The sequence below is a fragment of the Lytechinus pictus genome, chromosome 7 (genome assembly GCF_037042905.1).
Source record: "Lytechinus pictus isolate F3 Inbred chromosome 7, Lp3.0, whole genome shotgun sequence".
NCBI lineage: Eukaryota > Metazoa > Echinodermata > Echinoidea > Temnopleuroida > Toxopneustidae > Lytechinus > Lytechinus pictus.
Window position 1 is genome coordinate 23,270,001 of NC_087251.1, and position 13,099 is coordinate 23,283,099.

Genomic DNA, 13,099 nt, shown 5'->3' on the forward strand with positions numbered 1-13,099 from the left:
AACGGGTCCTTCTCGGGTGAAAGGAGCACAGAACATGTTCGTGAAGGGCTCTTTTTATGGGTACGTAAAAAGGGGCATCAATACAAGAAAGGGCACCTATACTAAGAAGGCAAAAGGGTTAACGGCATAAAACGGGTCCTTCTCAGGTATGAAAGGGGCACAGATCACATTCGTGAGGGGCACTTTTCATGGGTGAAAAGGGGCAATAATTCGACAAAGGGCACTTACAAGAAGGCAATGAGGCATTAGCCTGCTCACACACAACGAGTCCTTCTCAGGTGAACAGAGCATATACGTGCACCAGCTATTTTTTATATTGACAAATTCTTAACTTTATAAATTGTGGGATGCATGCACCTCCGTCACCGTCAGGTAAAATTACTTTTTTAGATATAGGTTTTTTATTTCAAGTTGAGCGACCGGCCGTATGCATACTTTGAATTTGAAGAGAAAATGTTCTTTACTTGATCTGCAGATCCCAACTTTAAAGTTATGCGGCAGCCCGAACCCCGGCCCGAACATGTTCGGACTAAAGCAGATACGAACCTCGACTACTCATATCTGGCCAGTTTCCTGACCCATAATGCTAGTGTAGTCTAGTAATTAATATAGACCCACTTGAATGATAACATGCTAATTAACTATTCAATACTTTATACCGCAATAATTATGTTACCAAATAGCAAAACAATTACTTTTCCTCTCAAAACATGTTAGTTTCTCTTTACAAATACAATGACAGGTCAGTTAATTCTCTAATTAGTAGAGATCTGAAAACGTATATTTCAAGACTATGTATTTATGACACACAGTCAATTAGAGACAAAGAAAGAAGGAGAGGAACGATTTTAAAGGACACGTCGAAGAAAAGAAAGAAAATAATAGTTGGCCTAACGAGTTGGCGGTATACTAATAGTCAAATATGACTGGTCGCCATTAATTTCCAACAAACAACAACAACAGAGAGACCACACAGTTCACTCGCCCTTTAAACTTTGCCTACCGTATACTAGTCTGGTCTGTTAGCGAAATTATGTGGACACGGTGGACAAAAGCATGATTTTTTCTACAGACCTTTGTTTATGTATAAGAATTAAAAATGGGGTATGCTCCAAAAAATCTGGCTGCAGGAACAGTGAAAAAATGGGTGAAAATGTCAGAATTTATGAGTTTAGATTGGTCTGATATATAGACTAGCACCAGTGCAAAACTCAATAGCAGTGCATTATTTAGCATTGGTTTAGTTCTTAAATTCAGACCCCTTTTGAACAGATGTTCTGTTTGTCCTCACATCTCAATGCATCAAATATCTGAATGCAGATGCTAAACAAGCCGAAGGGTGGCGGTGGAGGGGGTTGAATGTTGGTGTGTATGTACATATTTTGATCTTGGGGTAAAGATGTGCAAAACACATTTTTTGCATGTGTTGGAATTGGTGTTGCCATGGTAACAGTGTATTATGGCAAAAATAAGGTAAAAATCTTGCACTTAGAACTTCTTCCTCTGTTTTTAACTGATTCTCATGAAATTTGGCACACACATTGGTCTTGAGGTGAAGATATCCAAGACACATTTTTGTGTGTCTTTCAGAAATCTCGTTGCCATGGTAACAACATATTATATGGTGAAAATTGGGAAAAAACTTACAATTCAAACTGCTTCATCAGTTTTCAATCAATTCACATGAAATTCGGCACACACATTGGTATTGAAGTAAAGATGTACAAGGCACTTTTTGTGTGTGTTTCAGAAATTGTGTTGCCATGGTAACAACATACTATATGACAAGATTTAGGTAAAAACCTTGCAATTTGAACTACTTCATCAGTTTTGAACCAATTCTCATGAAATTTGGCTCACACATTTGCCTTGGGGTAAAGATGTGCAAGAACCATTTTTGTGCATTTGTCAGAGAGTGCATTGCCATGGTAACCACATATGATAGCCAGAAATGCAGGAAAACTCATTGTGGATCAAACTACTTCCCCTGATCTTAGTCTCCGTGCTCATAAAAGTTGGAAGAAATATTCATCTTGGGGTAAAGATTCATATTAAATTCTAAATGTCTTCTCTGCATTAAAATGTTCACGCCAGAGTGTGGGGTATTAATCACCTTCAGTAATATTTCTAGGTTTTGGAGGGAGGGGCGGGATTGGTCCTTAAAATCTGACATCAAAATAAAGAAGGTTAAAGGCGGTGGCCATTAGGAACATAAAAATGATAAACACTCTTAAAATAAGCATCCCCTCAAGGGCATAGGCTGGGGGTACACTGGGTGAATGTGAAACCTTCAGCTGAGGCAGAGGAGTTCCAACACTGGCAAGCAAAACGAAATGTGTACCCCTTCTACTTTCAACAGCTGATTTTCCAAACCTTAGTTCCACCTCCCCAAGATGTGCACCCCTCCCCATGCCACTTTTAGTTCTACCTCCCCATGCTCAAACCAGTCTACGCCTTTGCCCCTCCGGGGTCTTTGCATTTTTAAAGCGAGACATTACTCCTTTTTTTGGGGGGGTCTTTAGAAAATGACCTCATAAAAGTAAAAGTTAAAGGATTATGACTAGGAACTTAACCCCCCCCCCCCGAAAAAATCGGGGGGCGATATATTTTTTGAGCAGAATAAAAAGCACCCCCCCCCCTAAAAGGTAAGAAGAGTCCTTTGCACTTCAGACCATTCATTTGAAGTTTAAGGCATTCTGATTTGATAAAAAATTGTTTACGTACCCAATTAATCATTGTTTATTTATATTCTCCTACTCAGTCTTTTATTCATATTCCGTTCCTACTCTTTCTATTTAACTTGATCACATCACTCTTGATTTTGAGCTTCACCATACCATCTCCTTCTGTTTCCTCTCTCCTTTTTTTACTCTCTCTCCAAGTATATTTTTTCTGACATATTTTAGAGTGTACCTTTAATCATGCAACTAATCAAAGAAATATAAATATATACAAAAATCTCTGCACTCGTTTTAGAAATTCACTTGCAAATCCATGACTCAATAACATACCATATCAAAAATATACATATGTACGGAATAGATTTTAGCCTTCTATTTTCTTTCATTTAATTTTTTCAGTATATTTCTGTGACAGCCCCTGCTTTATACATCCTACATCTCCCATTGTCAAAAAATGAATATTATGTTTCAGTAGCCGTCGGATGCAAACTCTGACTGTCATGAAAAAAAAATGCAAATAATTTTCCATTGGAGTAAAGACAAACTTATTCACTGTTCATTGAGCAAAAATGTAATGATGACTTTTATTTCTCTACATATAATCATATTCTAGTCATATCCCTTTCAGATGGTGGTAACTGCAGGAATGGGAAAACTCAGTGATAAAACTAAAATTTTCACAGAGGATTTTCGGAAAATAACTAAATCTATTTTTTCAAGCAACAGTTATTCCATTCTGAATGCTGCAACCTTGTTAATATGAATTTGATGCACCTTTACCAAAATATAATATCATGACAGTCATTTCTTCAATTCTTTAAACTAGACATTAAATATTGCTAATAGTATTATTCAGGACAGAGTGTAGCCAAAATGGAGTTTAAAAGATTTTGAAAAAAATGAATGTCATGGTATTATATTTCGGTGTAGGTGTAAGCATTCAAAATTGAATAATTGTTGCTAGATAATAATGGATTAAAATAGCAAAGAAAAATGTACTTAGAGAGGAAGACAAAGAGGGGGAGAGAGGAAACAAAACAAGAAGGTATGGTAAAGATCAAAAGTGCAAAAAGTGATGTAAGAAAGTCAGAGTAGGAACTGAAATGAACAAAAACTGAGTAGAAGCAAAATAAAACATTGATTTATAATAATTGGGCACCGGAAACGATCTTTTATCAAAGCAAAATGTTTTAGGCTTAAAATTAATATGCTGAAGTGCAAAGGATTTTTCTCCCCCCTTTTTTTTTTGGGGGGGGGGGGTTAAGTGCCTAGTCGTAATAATTTCCTTTACTCTTTATGTGACAATTTTCTAAAGCCCCCCCCCCCCCCAAAAAAAAAAAAAAAAAAAAAAAAATGGAAGGGGTGCTTTTTTAAGAGTGTTAAGTTCCTAATGGTCATGGCCTTTAACCTTTTATATCTTTATGTTGTCAGTTTTAATTACCTCCTCCGCCCCCCAAAAAAGAACCTATAAATATTATTGGAAGTGATTAATACCCTGCGCTATTATATGACGTTAAAGGGGAATCCAACCCAAATAAACACTTAGATGAAAAATCAGACAAGTTTATAGGTTTATCGGACAAACCATAATAAAGTTGTGAATTTATAAAGTTGTAAACATTGGTAATCACTATACCCGTGAAGACTTCAAATTGGCCGCATATGTGATGTCATAGTGATGTAAGGCAAGGACCAATCTTCCATGTACTGGAATAATTAATTGGCTAAAATGTTTTTTTCAAAAGTTTTACAAATTGTATCTTTCTTTCATGAGGACATAAAAATACTACCAGGTTCATATTACGGCCCCAATGGAATAGGGATGAAGGAGAAAACCCAAAATCCTGATAATTAAGTACAAGGCCTATGGGAAAGTTGTCCTTGCAGCCTCGCCCCTTGTCATAATTTACTTACCTAGTTGCCAATTTGAAATCTACATACTAGTAGTCTTAGGGATCTTAATTTTAAAGCAACCATAAATTTTGCTTGTCCGATTTCTTTTAAACTTTCACCATTCTTATTTTTCTCCTTTTCCACACAACATTTTATGACCAAGGCTGGATTCCCCTTTAACACTGAATACGAATCTTTACCCAAAATGAATATTTGTGTCAAATTTAATGAGCACAGGCTGAAAACAGAAGTAGATTGATCCACAATGAGTTTTCCTGCATTTCTAGCTATCATATGTGGTTACCCTGGCAATGCACTCTCTGACAAATGCAAAAAAAGGTTCTTGCACATCTTTACCTCAAGGCCTGTGAGCCGTATTTCATGAAAATTGGTTCAAAACTGATGAAGTAGTTCAAATTGCAAGGTTTTTACCTAAATCTTGCCATATAATATGTTGTTACCATGGCAACACAATTTCTGAAACACACACAAAAAGTGCCTTGTACATCTTTACTTCAATACCAATGTGTGTGCCGAATTTCATGTGAATTGATTGAAAACTGATGAAGCAGTTTGAATTGTAAGTTTTTTCCCAATTTTCACCATGTAATATGTTGTTACCATGGCAACAAGAATTCTGAAAGACACACAAAAATGTGTCTTGGATATCTTCACCTCAAGACCAATGTGTGTGCCAAATTTCATGAGAATCAGTTAAAAACAGAGGAAGAAGTTCTAAGTGCAAGATTTTTACCTTATTTTTGCCATAATACACTGTTACCATGGCAACACCAATTCCAACACATGCAAAAAATGTGTTTTGCACATCTTTACCCCAAGATCAAAATATGTACATACACACCAACATTCAACCCCCTCCACCGCCACCCTTCGGCTTGTTTAGCATCTGCATTCAGATATTAATTTTGATGCATTTAGATGTGAGGAGAAACAGAACATCTGTTCAAAAGGGGTCTGAATTCTAGAACTAACCCAATGCAAAATAATGCACTGCTATTGAGTTTTGCACTGGCGCTAGTCTATATATCAGACCAATCTAAACTCATAAATTCTGACATTTTCACCCATTTTTTTCACTGTTCCTGCAGCCAGATTTTTTGGAGCATACCCCATTTTTAATTCTTATACATAAACAAAGGTCTGGAGAAAAAATCATGCTTTTGTCCACCGTGTCCACAAGTAGGGTATTTTTGACGGTAACAGACCGGACTATACCGAACTTTTTGAAATTCGATGTGGCCGGGTATTCCATCCACCGTATTCAAGTTAATCCGGCCGTAGCGCTCGGGAAAGCTGAAAAAAAAAAACTTCTAGCTCAGTCAGAGGTTAGGCAGGAGGACCATCCGTTTAAAGGTATGACTTAATAAATGATAATTCTCGAAATGATTTAACTTTAAGATACAAGTTGTGGCCGTAACTTTTTCTATAAAATTTCATTTGACTGTGAATAGGTACCTTGTAAATGTAATCAAGAATCGAGATGCGAGAGCCCATGCCATGGGCGTCAGTGTCACCAGCAAGCTCGGCGTTGACCGTTGTTTCCCCTGCCCTAACCCAGGGAGCTCCGGCCAGCTAAGCGGGCCGGGGCCCAGGTCAGAGTCGACCGTGCAAAACGAGGGAGACACGGGACTGGGCCTGGGGTAGATTGGGGTCTTAATAGTAATCTTGGCATGCCGCAATCTTAATAAAATGTGGAAACAGAATTTGGTAAGAGTTCCGGCGCTAGTGTAGTTTCGCACCTCCCCGTTTAATGGTTTTCAAACATACTACAATCTCACCCTAAATAATTCACAACCTAAATACTTGCATCTGAGCCTCCAAAGTACGGTACAGTAGAAGTTGAATATTTGCCGTTTTGACACTTTTTTACAAAGTTTTACACCTATTTCGGAATCACTCGGTCGCTTGATCAAGCTCAGCGCTGCACATAAGCAGTCGGTACGCGTACAGTACGTACCACCTAGTGACCTAGTGAAGTGCAAGAAGAGCGAGTTTTTCTATGGTATCTTCAAAAAGATTTTCCCCCTCTTTCAGCTTGCACCAAGTATTACGGTAGTGCCAGTGGTTGTGCAGAGTGGTTGATGTTTGTTGTGTGAAGGTATGTGTATGGGGTGTGCGTGTGTGTGATTTTTTGAATGAAATAAGAAATGTGAAAAATGTGAATACACGTAGATTTAGCGATGAAAATAAGCTGAAAGAGGGGAAAAAAATCTTTTTGAAGATACCATAGAAAAACTCGCTCTTCTTGCACAACTGGGCGTTGTGGCGTGCGCCTGTAATCCAAGCTATGTGGGGAAGTTACAAATTGATGCAGAGGTTCGAGGTTCGAGCCCTGGTCACGTCTTTCGGATGGTGACGTTAAAGGTCGGTCCCAGACGTAAATAATCATTTCTGATTGATACACGTCTGACAAAACTCAAATACACACACACTTCACTAGGTGGTACGTACTGCAGCGTACTGTGCGCGTACCGACTGCTAGTTATGTGCAGCGCTGAGCTTCAAGCGACCGAGTGATTCCGAAATAGGTGTAAAACTTTGTAAAAAAAAGTGTCAAAACGGCAAATATTCAACTTCTACTGGACTTTGGAGGCTCAGATGCAAGTATTTTAGGTTGTGAATTATTTAGGGTGAGATTGTACATGTTTGAAAACCATTAAACGGGGAGGTGCGAAACTACACTAGCGCCAGAGTTCCATATGCACCCCCACTAAAAATTGAAAATAAAATTAAAAACATGGAGAAGGTTCAGAATAATAATTTATCTAGAATCTAGTCCTAGGGCTAGGCTAAACATATATGATGGGGGAGTCGAAATACATACCAAAATATGGCTTTATTCCGTCAAATTTTGAGCAGGATCTAGTGCGTGTAATTTTCCATAGACATCGGTTTATTTAGTCAGTACCGTATGGGTACTAGTATTCAACCCGGCATAATTCAAAGATTTTGACATATTCCCCAAAATATTTAGAAATAGGGAATTTATCTTAATTTCACACCTTTGTTATTTCCAGGGTAATCTGTTGTCGATATTTTCTTTGTCAATCTGTCGACTGTATGCGCGGAGGATCGAATTATGCGGCGATGGCCTTTTGCACTGAATGGTACTAGTATTCAACCTAGTGAGGATTGATAGCAAATCTCAAAAGGGTTTAGATTGCTAAATTAGATCTAGATCTATGTAAGTCTATGGCTTTGATTAATTCCCTGTTTGGTCTCATCTCAAATGGTCTAGTCCATAGTCAGATGGGACAAGGGCAGATTGAGAGACAGGGCCATCTTTCATCGCTAGGTTGAATACTAGTGCCGACGGGTTGAATACTAGTACCAAAATCCGTCGCCGTATAATTCGATCGCCCGCGCACACAGTCAACTGGTTGAAGAAAAAAATAACGGAAAAAGAATAACCAGCATTTGCTCTTGGAAATAAGATGGGTCTGAAATTCAGGTAAATTCTATATTTCTATATATTTGAGGAAACTCTCCAAACGGGTTGAATACTAGTGCCCTTACGGTAAAGGGTCTGTGAGTCGAGACTAGTCGAACTATCGGGTGATAATTGTTAAATACCCCTTCCGGTATCAGCGCTTTTCGCTAGCATAGCGGGAAAGGTCTTGACTGCAGATAAAACGAGGTGAGTTCGAGTCCCAACTAAGGGAAGTAACAGTATAAAAATGATAGAAAAATCTGAAGTGAACGAACCGGAAGTCTCAACAATCTTTTGTTATTTTTGGTGGGGGGTGCATGTGGAACTCTTTCCCAGAATTTAGGCACAGCCTGGAACCTCGAAAAAACAAAATATAGCCTCGGTCTCGATCGGCCATTTTGTTTTGAATTTTGAAAGAAGGAGAGGTATCGCGACAGAACTTTTCGTTTTTTTTAGGTTCCAGTCTGTGCCTCAATGTCAGGATTTGTTTGTCACGATAGACCTTCATCCATATAATCGTGGTAAGTGCCACTCATTCAATGAACAAGGTTATGATATAACCTTGTTCTCTGTTGTATCTCCATGTGTGGCAAAATAAGGGTGGCAATGTTTGGCTTATTTTCTCTTTTTCTTTGGGACAAATGCTTGATTTTTTTACACAGACAGTTTCCATAACACCTATTAATTATGGAAACTATTATTGGCTCTTCAGTAAATTTGATTCTTTAAATCATTTTTTTCTTGATTAAAAATAGAGATTGAAAAATGAAAATTTTCTTGCCATATTACTTTCCACCAATAGAGGGCGTACACAAAAATATGCCCAAAATTCAAATATTTGAGCGCTCTGGTGAATACAAAAAATATTCCCAAATTACTAATGAAAAATAAATTGCAACTGTATGGAAATTAGTCATTTTGGTCACAAAAGTGATATTTCAATGATTTTTTTATAGTGTGTGCTCTGTACAGCATTGGCATACCATAGTCCTAGTCCTACTTGTAGATTCCCTACAGGCAGGATGGTTGCAGTGAGCTAGTGTTAAGTGCATAATTTCTGTTTTCACATTTTATTAAGATTGCTATTGAGACCCCAAATCTACCCCAGTGTCTCCCTCGTTTTGCACGGTCGACTCCTGGGCTCCAGAGCTCCCTGGGTTACCCCATCCCGCGCCCTTGCCCTGCGATGTCGCGACTGTGTGTGTCTGAGCTGCATAGCTGAAGTTGAGACGGACAAATATGTTCTGCAAGACCAAGAGCCAAGAATCTTCAGGATTGAAGGATGCAGGGTAATCCTGGGGGTTACCGACCTTTCCATCCTGGGTTTTAGGGGCATTGCTTACCTCCATGTTGTAGCTGTGCATTCTGTCATCTGTGATTGAATTCTCAATTTTTTAAATTGAAAATGGGATCACATGTCGTGAAAGTGGACTGAGCTGACTGAGGCTGAGCCAGGAGTTGAGTGTGAGTGACTAGCCAGGCCAGGGCCTAGTCCTAGATGCTACAGCCTATTTGACATAATCACAGAGTCCACTAGGCTAGAGTGTGACCCCCTCTGTCTATGTCTGTGACAGAGCGAGACGAGCAAGGCCAGGGTGTGATATTTTGACTTAAATTGTCCAAAAAATATATATGATAATGCCAATGGATTTCCTTTTTTCTTAGTTTGTGAAACCTTGCTCATTTGTCCACTATCCCGGGGCCTGTTTCATAGCGAGATGAGTGATGCGTTAAAATGTCCAAGGACCATTCTTCTTCCGAGATAGGAAGATTGGCGACAAATCTGTGCTTTCCATTTCACAATAGCGATTTTGTCATCTAAGTCGGTGACATCGTGTGATGTCGAATCCGCAAATATCAGTCTATATCGTACCCTGAACATTTTATCAAGGAATGATGACTTAGACTCATGAAATAATATATTTCAATAAATCTGAAGATGAAAGAGATTTCAATTTGTAACAGTTTTCCGAATTTATGTAGGAAGCTTTTTTTTACGATATGAGGTAAATCTATGGAAAGAAACAGCTCTAAAAATATAATTGAATAAAAGCAAAATTTCCATCAATTTCCTTATAAAATCAGATGCCCTTTAAAGCCTATCTTTGTTTTATTAAATACAGCCTGTACCTCAAAATGCACCTGTCACTATTTGAATTCATTATGAGATGTATGTATGGGGCAGAATTTCTTAAAAGCTGTGTGCTGGCAAGCAAAATTTTTGACAAAAATCAAATTTTGTGATTGATTTTGACATGATCAGAAAACTATCATATTTTACCCTTTTACCTTTTTGTCCTGCCTAAACGACCTATATCAATTTTCCTGTTTGTTAGTTTGTTATTATGTTTTTGTTCAACTTGATCTCATTTCTTTATTTCTGCATCAATTATTTTGGCACTTCGTACATAGGATCCTTGGGCAATACCACACGTGTGTCCACAAGGGTGATGGCTTCAAAGGTCAAATATTAATGTTGAAGTTTTTGCTCGATTTGTTCTCATTTCTTTATTTCTGCATCAATTATGTTGACACTTGGAAAATATGATCTTGGGGTAATACCTGTTTATGAGGGGAATGGGGTCAAAGGTCAATCTTTTGTTCAAATTGCTCTCATTTCTTTATTTTTGCATCAATTGTGTTTACAATTGGTACAAATAACCGTTGGGTAATACCATACATATGTTCATAAGGATAAAGTCAGAAGATCATACAGGGTGCATATTTCATTGATCACGATATCAGGCGAGACTGGTGTTTCGTGAACCACCTTGTTCCTATTATGCATTTGAGAAAAAAATACAACGCTTGAATATTCTCACATAAACGTTTTAAAAATAATGAAAACGGGACAAAACAGGATCCTGGGCAGTGCCGTATGGGTTGGAAGACAAATTGCTGAAATACAGGAATGTCCACTGAAATCTTGGAGGCTGGGATGTCTGGTCACCCTGCTTTCAATGTAGATTAAAGATTTAATCTTGATACCAGACATTAAAGACCCTGACTACACTGCGGGCACTGCTTTCAGTTCGACCCAAATTTTTGTACCCTGACTCGGATCCATATTTTCTTGTGTTTACATCGTCAAGGCAGCTTGATCATGAGAATAAAGACCCGTAATCTCAAAAGAGGTTTCAATTGTACCATGGTACAATACCATGGACTATGCAGATTACACTTATTTCATGGTGTACACATAGTTAAATCCAATTGAATGTGCACTTTTGGCAAAGTGCGTTTAAAATGAAGCGCCTTAATGAAATAAATCTGCATACATTATGGTTTTGTACCATGGTACAATTGAAACCTCATTTGAGCACCCAGCATTTGGGTCCACTTGTGTTTACAGCCACAAAAGGCGGGCCTTGGGGCCAGTCTGAGACTACCTTCTGGAGGTGGTCTTGCTAACTCAAGTAATACTCATGCATTTTCTAATCAAAATTTAGGCCAGAGGCTGGCCTTTCACCCAATGTTTCAACTGGGTTAAAGAAAACAAAATGACAATCCAAAATAAATTTGTGTGAAGCAAGTTATCAGGTGAGGTACGGTACATTATTTCATGGAGGTAGAAATCTACCTCCATGGTTATTTCGCCAAGTTGACTTATGAAAAGTTGTGTGTCAACATTACAAGATACGTTGTCTGGCCATGTCGATTTATAGAAAAAGTTCTGATGTCAACATGGCAAGATACATATCTCGCCAAGTAGGCTTATGAAAAGTTGTATGTAAACATGGTGAGATAATTATCTTGCCATGTTGACATATAAAGAGTAAGTGGTGAGATATACCCACATCATCCTGCATGTGGATATTGATCTGTAGCCAGCCACGCTTTTGCCTGGATTTGTTTTCAACGGGTTGTAGTGCTTGCATGCTGTGGATGTAAAATCGAATCCCACCATCTACTTATTATATGGTGAGGTAGCGTTTCATATACCTCGCCATGTTGACATATAACAATTTATATGTTGACTTGGGAATATAACATTTTTCAACATCTCCACAAGACGATGGCATAGCACTTTAAAGCTTCAATAGCAAATACAGACTGTTGTCTAAAAACAATCTAAAGTAAAATATAGTACAAGTGAAAATAATAATATTCATAATAATGATGATGATGGTGGTGGTGGTGGTGATGATGACAAAAATGATATTAATTAATATTGTCTTTTATTGGCAAATTGTCAAATCAAATTTGAGATACAGTGAGTATTAATGCATACACCCACCATACATGTACATTATTCATGATATCAGTTGCAAATAAAAATATATACTGTATATTGTTGACAAATGGCAATTTATCTATTTCGAATTTGAAATACAGTGTGTACAGTGCATTTTAATGCTTCCACCCACCATACAGTGTACATGAACATATCTTGAGATATGTACATGTGCATAGCATATCTCGAGATATGTTGTCTCAGTAGAAAGACCAGAGGCACTTGTTTATAGGTTAATTGTCTAAGAGTTAGACCATCCTGTGTACATTTGACGTAGGCTTATGTGGGAGGGGCGCTACTTTTTGGGTGGGGGATCAGAAACAATTGCCATTGAGAGACAATGGACAAGTTATACCTGAATACATTGCTTTTACTGTAGCTAGCGATGAATAATTTTTCAATATACATGTAGCCAAACGTCACTCAAGGCCATGGCCTCCTGCAGGCTGCAGTCCTAATACGGGCGCAATGGTCTTTCCTTAATAATAAGCCATTAAAATTGCCCTGTATTTACTTGGCCATTTTGAATTTTGTCATACATGTAAATGAGGTTTTAATAATTCAGCAATTTACTGTCTTGCCACTCCAAAATTGTACTTTGAAGACTGGAAGTTACATGTAGATGTGTAAGATGTATAAATTCAGATCTGGCAATGAGTTATGCTGAAATTTTGACTGCACAATCAAGAATCCACCCATTTCCTTCAATGTAAGTTCAAGATCCAAAGACTTCCACAGAAAACAATACAAAATAATGTCATAGCAATACATTCTTTGCATCAGTACAACTGTACAACTGGGAATAAAGTAAGTTTGATATTTAATGATTGATTTTTTGGT

General features: G+C 37.9%; 1 protein-coding gene across 1 annotated transcript in view; it reads left to right on the forward strand.

Annotated features, from left to right (window-relative positions):
• The first annotated feature begins 5,827 nt into the window (after positions 1–5,827).
• Positions 5,828–13,099, forward strand: part of LOC129265373 (uncharacterized) — a 61,650-nt gene continuing 54,378 nt past the window's right edge. The window contains exon 1 of the mRNA XM_064102253.1: positions 5,828–5,948. The gene's annotated coding sequence lies outside the window, so the exon portion shown is untranslated. The remainder of the gene's footprint in view (positions 5,949–13,099) is intronic.